General features: G+C 35.8%; 1 long non-coding RNA gene across 1 annotated transcript; it reads right to left on the bottom strand.

The window, feature by feature from the left end:
- Window positions 1-1,152: 1,152 nt before the first annotated feature.
- LOC109278406 (uncharacterized) lies at window positions 1,153-10,040 on the bottom strand. Its single transcript, XR_002085654.2, has 5 exons — window positions 9,947-10,040; window positions 7,249-7,298; window positions 4,302-4,533; window positions 3,295-3,478; window positions 1,153-1,386 (listed from the first exon to the last, which is right to left on the bottom strand). It is a non-coding gene; the product is annotated as an uncharacterized LOC109278406 (long non-coding RNA).
- Window positions 10,041-10,372: the final 332 nt, after the last annotated feature.

Genomic DNA, 10,372 nt, shown 5'->3' with positions numbered 1-10,372 from the left:
TTTCTAACAAAAATGACATAGCTGAGGGTATAAAATTTAGCACTACGAAATACAGTACAGCATCTTAATTTTTATTAGTTTAGACAGTGGCCCCCAATTATTTTGATAGGGCTCATCTCATATATTTTCTATTGATAATAACTGTAGCATAATAAACTCTAGGTGGACCTATGATTGCTCTTGTGTAAATATACTCTCTGAATGTGAGTGACGCCTATGACATTAACTTGTAACCAACTGGATAGAGAAAAGGTGATAGGATGTATGTGTTTATGTGCATGTGGTTATGTTACCTAGGTTGAAGTGCCTGCCTCCTGTACTCTTTCCTTTCCTTGCTGGCTATGAGGAAGGGAAAGGCCATGTTGGGGAATCCCACCTGGCAAAGAACTAAGTGTAGGCGGCTTCTAGGAGGTGAGAGCTGCCCTTGTCAATAGCCTGCAAGAACGGAAACTCTCAGTCCTACAACTGCGTGGAACTGACTGCTGCTAACAGCCACACAAAGGGGCAAGCACAGATTTTTCCCACTCCGCACAACGGATGAGCATCAGTTCTGGCTGACAATTTGCAGCATGGTGGAGCAGCCCACTAAAGCATGTCTGGACTCCAAACCCACAGAAACTGTGACAATTAATGTGTTGTCTTAAGCTCCTATGTTAGTGAGGATCCTTTTATACAGCAATAAGTGATTAATAAAGTAACATTTTTATCACAACGTCTCTAAGAAAGATTATGCAAGATTGGAATTAGGACATGTTTACTTTGTTTTACATAATTCTAGTTCTCTGTGTTTCTCTGTGTTCTCCAGTTACATTCTCGGGAGCTTTAAATCCTGGATTCCTTCTTTGCCCTCTTTCTCTAATATATTTCCCTCACTACTTGCGAAAAATAATGGAATGAGAAGAAGGAGAAAAAGAAGAGAAGTAGGAGGGGAAACAGGAGAAGAGCAGGAGAAGAGGGGAGGGAGAGGAAGGAGGAAGGGAAGAATGGTGTTAGATGCCTAGCTTCTTGTGCAAACCTCTGTTACACACTAGTTGCTTTGTGTTGAGTTTATTAGTTCTTTAGTTTTCCCAAATAGTCTGCAGGGAGGTCAGAAAAGGTACTTTAGTTATGTTTGTATACCATGCCAGGAACATGATAGATATTCAATACATGTAAATTCAATGGAAATATTTAATTTAAAATGTTACATGAAGAATATTTGCTTACATCTAATGCAGAGAACTGTAAAATTTTACCCAGAGAGATGGAATTTTACCAAAAGATATGTGGACATTGGTTCTCTTTTTTATTGCCATAGTAACGATGCACTATTCAGTGTGTCCTTATAATATTCATCAGCTTTCCACTTTGCTGTCTTTAAATATAGGAAGAAAGCACACTATCCATCTGGAAAGAAAAGAAAATAATAAATACATAATTAAGTATAATATAAAATAACATGTGCAATTATTTATATTGGGGGTCACCATGTCCAGAAATAGGAAAAGATGTATTTTATGGTATAATACCCTTAGTCTGAACAGTCATGGGAAAATTTGTGACCTCTCACATGTATTAACCACTCAACATGATGATTTTGAGGTTTAATGGCTCTATTTTTATAAGAAACAGAGGGACTTAGATACTGAACTTTGTTTTTACAATCTCACAAACTACAGGTTATCTGTAGATTTTCAGTATCCGTTTTGTAATGTTCTCCCTCACTAGTTTTATCAGACCAATACAGCTATTCTCTTCAAGACACCTTCACCAAAATTTATATCACTTAATGTTAATATGTTTGTTGCATCTAATTTGTATATTTCTGATTTGCAAGACTACTTCTTATTTTAGTAACATAAAATCAAAGACAGTTTTAATTTATATAAGACTTATTTGGCAGTATATTTCACAAAGAGAAAAAAATGCAAGTGTCCATGGGGATGGTGAATGAAAGGAATGAAAATTTGTCAAAAGTGTGTAAATATGTGTGTGCATGCATACATGTATATGTTTATACATACATGTATATGTTGTGCTACGTCTACCTATATATACACACAAACTAATAAGCATTGATATTAATAGTATGAGACTAATTAATAGTATGAGACTTGTGAGTAATAATTCACATAAATAATTCTCTATATTGCCCTAGAGCAAATGTTGTCCTATTTCAGCAAAGGCAAAAAAAAAAAAAAAAAAAAGATTACTGTAGGTTAATTTATACTCTAATGAAGAGTATCTCCTTTCAATGACTTTATCTCAGATTCATTGACTAAGTTCAAGAAGAGAGAGGTATCAGCATATGTTAGAAAGCCCCCAAGATAAGGGAGCCAGACATAGTACATTTGACCTTGTGCAGATTTCATAATAGTTTCATATATCAAGTGTGAATTATGATGGTTACTACCTTGTAGCCTTATTTGTTAGGATCATCTGGGAAAATATTTATATAGTGATCAGAAGATGCTGTGAGATTAAGGAACAAAGAGATTAAGTGATTTGAGAAAAAATAATAATCTCCAATATTGCTGTATCTTTAATGCCATTTTAATATAGACATAAAAGGGAGTTGCCTATAAAACATCATTTGAAAGATGCCAAAAATGTTTGTCCATGCTTTACAAGATGTTATCCCACAAAAGAGGTGATAATGTGAAATTTTCATACATACCATTTAATTTCTTGGTTTCAAGGCCTCGAAGGCCCAAGTAAATTGATAATTCCTTACATTTGTGCCATGTCTTAAAATTTGCAAGACGTTTCTGCTTATTATCTATTTTAATCTTCCCTCTGCCCTGTGATTTAGGCACTTTAAAAATAATCATTTCACAGGGTGCCTGGCTGGTTCAGTCAGTAGAGCATGTGACTCTTAATCTCAGGGTTGTGAGTTCAAGCCTCACGTTGGGCGTGGAGCCTACTTAAAATTAAAAAAATAATAACAATTATTATTTCACAGTTGTAGGCCTGACTCACATCAGGCCTAAGAGATGAACTCAGTGCTTTTGACTCCACTGAGTGTTGGCAGTGGTCTCTTCACATTGCCATAGCTGACTGAAAATGGTATCTGGAAAGGTTTCCTCCCATGCAAAATTTAAGGCAAGTTAAATTAGTTCCTATCAGCAAAAATAAATCCCCAGGTAAATGGACATAGGGAGATTATGATGGGAAATTCTATCAAGACAGTTCCACATTATAAGAACGAGGTCTAGAGGACGAGTGTGATAGGAGTCAGATACTGAGAAGGAGCCCTGTGTTATCACTAGGTATCCCGGAGCTGGGAGGGCCTAAGTGAAAAGAAGTCGTACAAACAGGGTCACGAAGGAACACTTAAGGATACTGTGTGATCCGGTTCCACTCCAAACTCCTGTTGCTCTGTTCCTTGACTTGCATTTTATAATTTAATCATCCATTCAACCAACAGTTATCTGGTATCAGGTGCTGTTCTAGGTCCTGGGAACGGGACTGTGAACAAAAAAGATGAAAAGTTCTGCTCCTGTGAAGTGAAGATTAAATTGTAGTCAGAAATATTAAAATGCTTAATGATCTGGCATAACCATTTTTTTCACATACACACCCTCTATCTGCAATGCTCTTTCCATCCCTTCTTGAATCTTCAATATTCTGCTTGGTTTTCACATGTTTCAGGAAGATTTTCTGAATTTTACAATAGGGACAATATTCCTTTATCTTATGTGCCTTTAATATTACACATGACACATATTTTTCACTGTTATCAGTATTTTTTTAACTTAAAGTCAGAGCCCCGGTCGTCTTTGTATGTGTATCACCCTTGCAAAACCCAACACCTTACACAGCTGCACTATACAGATTTGTTCAGTGGAAGAATAACCTTCTTTTGCAGATACGTCCAAAAATGATCCTTGCTTTTTTTCTGTTTTGCTGACTGCATTTTGACAAATGTTTAGCTGCATTTTCCAGGATAGTGTTCTTCATTGATCAAATGATTAGATAATCTGCTAAATTTTGACACCAACCTGGACCCATGTAGACACGTTTTCCCCTGTCCTTAAAGATCCTTGAAATAAATAATGAAATATATAAAATATACTAACAGAAACCGAAGAAAGCATGCCATTCACAGTTAATATAACTGTTCTGTCTATACCTTTAAGTCCCCTGCATAGTAATAGCAAGGTGATAGTTTGTGAATTAAGTACACCTTCCACCCTCCTCTCCCCCTACTCAGAGCTAATGACTGACATTCTTCCTAGAATTTTCAAAGGTTTTGAGCAGCACATTAGCCCAAAGATAATAAAAAAAGAACAAATTCCAAGCCCATTAGGGAGAAAAATTACCTATGGAGCTGGAGTTGATCTGATATATCCAGCAAAATTGGGGATAGCAACTTGAATAATGATCCGGAAGACTGACAGAGTGATGGATAGACTTCTGTAAACCCATGGGGCTCGTAGACGATTTCTCCGTTCTCTGTCTGCAGTAGCAGCAACTGGCATGGTTCCTTTAATCTGCAGCTGAAGTGTATTAGAATATATGATGAATTAACATGGACTTTTCTTCCTTTTCTCGCTGTCAGTTTTATAAAAAGAGAAAAAATATACTGTTATATATATACACTAAAGACATGCCGTATTTAATAATTATCCCTTTCCTATGATTTGTTCACTTCGATTATATTTTATATCATATTATATATTATATCATATCATATTTATTATATATTATATTATATTATATTATATTATATTATATTATATTTATTATATGTATTATATATGATCCCTCATTGGCTTAATGAGCTGCTCATAGCATCTATTAGCCTGCTCTTCACCTTTCCCTTCCTAACCCTGGCTTAAATATCAATAGTCCCTTTCTCTCACTAACAACCTTGGTGCTTCAGAAGTCCTGTGTAGAGTGGCTAGGTGAGGACACCTGCACTCACTCTGCTGCTCTGTGACTTAACAGTTGGGCGGCCTTAGCCACGTTACTTACCTTTTCAGGGTTTTCTCACTTGTGAAATAACTCATCACAGTATTGTAATGAAGTTGAGATGATACTGCAGACAAATCAGCTAGAACCCTGTACACACCCAGAAGTGCTAATTGCTTCCCTGTCTATGAGTAAAGCTTTTTTGTGGCTGTGATTTTATATTGTTTATTTTATTACAACAAGCAGAGAAGAGGCAAAGCATATATATTAACCATAGTTTAACTCATGAATAAGCATAGTTACTAGCGCAAGTTCGCTTCAGAAGAAAGACCTAGAGACAATAATCTTTAAATTATAACCTGGGTAATCTGGCTTCTACAATTCATAGAATTTTAAGGTAATAAAGGAATAGGAGGAAATAATATATTTTGGTGTCTACTATGTGCCAAGTTCTGTGCCAAGTGCTTATTTCCATTGTTTATAATTCCCACAACAATCCTGATGGTACTTATTCCGAGAGTAAATTTAGACTCGTGAAGGTTAATTCATTTGCCACTGCTCACGCAACCAATATGTGATGAATTTTAGATTAAAATCCAGGCAATAATGACCCTAAAATCTGTACCCTTTCTATCTTATCATGATTCCTTCCTTATTCAGAGAGATTTTAGACATAATTTATGCCTTTTTTTTTTGATGAAGTTTGGTCTAAGGAAATTGACTTGTTAAAGGCAAGTCAAACCTTGTCTTCTCAAACTTTGTCTCATATGTGTTCATTAAGTTATTTAAAACCTTTATTTGACCTATTGCTTTCTTATAACTGCATTTACATATCTCAATAGCTTTTCTTTGTCCCTGAAATCTTTCATTATTGAGACTATGTGTCATCAGATTTTATAAGAAAAAGAAAAACCCTGGGTTTCTCACCCTCCTCATCTGACCTCCCATGTGATATTTGGTAACAAACAAGTAAGTCCGTGTCTTTATCTCTTTGTTGTACATGCTTATATGGTGATGACTGTAAAGCATTCTGCTAAGTATTAAGTGGCAAAAGTGGTCATAACTGTATATATCTAATAAGACCCTTGACAGAATCACTTAAAGCAGAGTCTATATTTCTCAGTCTATATTTTTTCGTAGTTGCCCCTAAAAAGCACACCCCCTTTTTTCCTTCTATGTTTTTTAGTTTTCTTCTTCTTCTTCTTCTTCTTCTTCTTCTTCTTCTTCTTCTCCTTCTCCTTCTCCTTCTCCTCCTTCTCCTCCTCCTCCTCCTCCTCCTCCTCCTCCTCCTCCTCTTTCTCCTTCTCCTTCTCCTTCTCCTTCTTCGTCTTCGTCTTCGTCTTCGTCTTCGTCTTCTTCTTTTTTTTAGTTCCCAAAGTGTCCACCTTTTCAGATCATGTACCCATTAGGCTGACTGCCTTAGGAATCCTCTAGTTCTTGAAAATAAGAGCTAAGAAGTTTTCATATCCCCCTCTTCTCAGATTTGTGAAATATATTTGTCATAATGGCTGACTTTTGACACAGATGACATCATTTTACCATCATAATAGAATTTAGAATTCTGTCAATATAGAAGAGATGCTAGAAGTTTCATTATTTATAAGAGGCTCCAAATGGATGAAACCAAACACGGTAAAACCTTACAAAAGATCTTAGAAAGTATTGACACAATGACATTTTTGGCAATTTCTTTATGATGATACCTTGTAGAAATATATCTAGCCATGAGTACCAAGAAAGTTTTGATTAGGAATCGTCCGCCATTGAGGTTGGAAGCTATCAGCACTAATCCTTTATATGTAGCAACCCAATACTTGCCGCGCTGACCCTGCTGTAAAGACATCTTTGGCTGCATTCTTACTCCTTCCTCCTATTCATTTCTGAGCCAAATGATCCTGCCATAAATGCCACCAGATAAAGTAAGGTATCTCACTCAATATAACTTTTGAAATTAATGCTATAACATAAATTGAAATGCTGACAACTCAGTAAATGCTGTTCTTTTCTCTGCCTTCTATACATTTCAGTGCAATGAATTTTTTAGGAACATGTAGCGATGCCTGAGCACACAGTGAGGGTCTCTACCTTGACTAATGCTCAAGGTATGAGTTCAGTACATGCTGACTGAATCAATCCGTGTACAGTTATACCACTTTATTCATACATATGCAGCTATATAAAGATTTAGGTATGATTACATGTTCATTATACTTAAAGTCCTTGTATATACACTCTTTAACACATATGTAAACTTATTCAAATAAATAAATTATGGATTAGTTAGGATAATCACTTTTATTTTCAACTATGATATTTTATTTGAACAGAGGTCTGTGTCAAAATTTTATACTTAACTGCTTTCAGGTTTCGAATTTCACAAACATTTTTTCATTTGATCTTTACATCTTCAGAAAGGAAAAGTAGATATTAGTATTCCTAGTTTACAAAAGGAGAAGATTGAAGTTAATTTGAATCAACCAGTTTATTGATGTTGAAGTGGTGAATAGTTATTTTTGCAACAAAATTAACTTGCCAAATATTGATGTTTAGAAAAATCATCAAAGCATTTTTATAGGTAAACCCCTATGCTTATTCGACATAACATTGGGTATGTGTCATGAGAGGTGAATTTTGGATCTTTCCAGAAGGTTCTTCTCTAAATGGATGTGCAATATCATTATTGTTGTAATCAGCAATAATTTTCCTGTCCTGTGGTATCAGTCTCCTTCCTTCAGATTATTTGTGCTGTTGAGATAACACGGCACCCCTCTTGAGTAAGGATGCAGTGATTGCATATTCTATGGAGAAGATGTAAGCCATGGACAAATGAAAATCACTGCTGTGTTTTATCTGGCTTCTTAGAGATAAGCACTCTCAGGTCAAGATAAATTTTTATGCTCCTGTGCTCTTTATTAATTGCTTTAAATTATAATAAGAGGTCAAAACACAGGGGTCCTTCTAATTTATTTCCTAATTATTATGTATGTGTGTCTCTGTGTATATTTGTGTATGTGGATACACAAATAATATCTCCAAGGAAAAAGGGGAAAAAGTAATGTCTAAAGGATTTAGAGACAAGAGATATGAAAGGAGACATGATACTATGACAGCCAGAAAAACATGTATTAAAATATGGTTTGTAGCCATGTTGGAGAAGGTGTCGGTTTAAAGAACAAAAATCCAAAATCCATGAAACTATTTTGTTCACAGCCTTAAACAAACCTGAAATGTAAGATTAATTTTTATTTGCATAGAAATCCCATTGCTCATACAGTTAATGCTAATTATGTCCTCTAAGGTTATACATGTCCTTTTAAGGACCACATTGGTTTGTTTGTCTGCAAATAACTAGCTAATAGGATACAGTTTGTCTCACCTAATATATTTTCATGCCATTTTCATGCTACTGTTAACATTATTAAATTTGTAATTTTGTTTTTTATGCTTGTGCTGCATTATATCTTCAGTTCTCAAAAAATGGACCCATGACTAAAATGTGGTTTACTGAAGCATAAAAAGTGATGAAAAGAGTAACAAATAGTACAGCCCAAAATAACATCATAAACAAAGAGTGAAGTGGTCTCTAGTGGTGAATATGGAATGCAAATCTGTATATGCTGGGACACATAAATCTTCGAGTGTCATGATTTCACATATGCGACAGGAAAAGAAAAGTGCAAATAGGAAGTACATTTATGAATATCTTAAAAAATTGAATTATATTTGACTGGAGATTAATTTGCCACAATTCCCCAGTTCATTTTCCATTATAAAGCCTTGTCAAACAGGGGCATAAATGTCTGGCAAGGCTATTTCTTGAAGGATTAATTGATGTGTTCCCTCTGCTTCCTTGTGAAGTTTCCAGCTTGTACCCTGAGAAATATTCCACTTTCCTGGACCACGTGAGTTAGGGAAATCACCCATTTAAAGAAAAAAAAAAGCCTAAATCATAACGGAAGAGAAGAAAAGAGAAAAGAAGGAAGAGAAGAAATCAAGAGGGGGCATAAGAGAAAGAAAAGGAGAGGACAGAGAAAAGAGGAAGGCCTTAAAAGCCCACAATCTTGTTTGAAGAGTAGGCAGAAAATATACCTTCACTTAACCAGCAGAAATGCATGGATTCTGGCTAACTGTGTAGCTGTTGTTTTTGTTTTCCATGGAGATGTCCACCAACAGATAAATTGCAGCCCTTTGATTTGAACATCCAGTTGCAGTGAGACTGTCCTATAACCTAAGGACTCTAACTTAGTTTTACCCACTTTTTAGTATATGTGCTGCCGAAGCGAGCACTTACCCACTTTTAAATGTCTCATTATCTGTGACTGATCCGCCACTCTATAGTTTGGGGCACATTCTGCATTCCCTCAGTGAGGGCAACTTAGACACCAACCGTATGATGGAGTGGTAGTGGTGATGGCGATACTCCCGTTGCAAGGTGGGAGTTGGGGGAGCTGGAAAGAAGAAGCTAGAATACTTGACCAGTGGAATCTATTCAAAGCCATTGATTTTTCTATTTTTGATTCAGTAAGCTGAGGGAGATTTTTAAACATAACATGCATAAAATAATTTTCATGCAATAACACTGATTTTGTTGTTAGACTTACAGAAGAGACCAAAAGTTGGGAAGCATTTATGGCTCTACTCTTTATAGCAGAAGCAACTTAGAAACAATAGCCAACTGCAATGTTAATGACAAATTTTACACTCAAAGAGAAAGCATAAGAAGTTATTGTTGAAAAATCTTTGTCAAATGATATTTTAGGATGATGCATAATGTTAATTATGTATTAAAGGAAGGAGAATAATTATGTGGTAACTGCCTGCAGATATTTTGCTAAACAATAGAATGAAACAATTTGTGCAGACTGAATAATAACTTGGCTTACACACTGTACAGATATTAGAGAATTATACTTGATGGCTCTTTATCAATGAAAACCTCATGCCGTAGGATAAGAGATTTTTTATTTGATTACCACTTATTTTATGAACTTGGCATTTCTGACTGTGGCCTTGCAAGGAGAGTTGGGAATAAGAAGAGGGGTTATCAGGGTACCTGGGTGGTTCAGCCTGGTGGTTAAGCATCCTACTTCAGCTCAGGTCATGATCTTATGGTCTGTGGGTTCAAGCCCCGTGTTGGGCTCTGTACCAAGAGCTCGGAGCTTAGAACCTGCTTCGGATTCTGTGTCTCCCTCTCTCTCTGCCCCCCCCCCCACCCTGCCTCATGCTCTCCCTCTCTGTCTCTCTTTCTCAAAAATAAACATTGCAATTTTTTTTTAAAGAGGAGGGGTGATATTGTGAGCCAGTTTGGGTGTACTTTAATACTAATGCACATATGATTTCATTCAAGGTGAGTGGTGAATAGCGATATGCTTCCTGACTTTATGTATCAAAAAGTACTAGAAATAGCAAAAATAGTAAGAATGAAATAGCAAGATAAAACCTCAGGAAAAAAAATTATGAAATGGAGATAAGTAGTTTA

Source organism: Panthera pardus, unplaced genomic scaffold, assembly GCF_024362965.1.
Source record: "Panthera pardus isolate Hobbes unplaced genomic scaffold, ASM2436296v1 HiC_scaffold_13, whole genome shotgun sequence".
Taxonomy (NCBI): Eukaryota; Metazoa; Chordata; class Mammalia; order Carnivora; family Felidae; genus Panthera; species Panthera pardus.
Note: the sequence above shows the minus strand (reverse complement) of the source record. Positions and strands in the feature narration are given on the sequence as shown.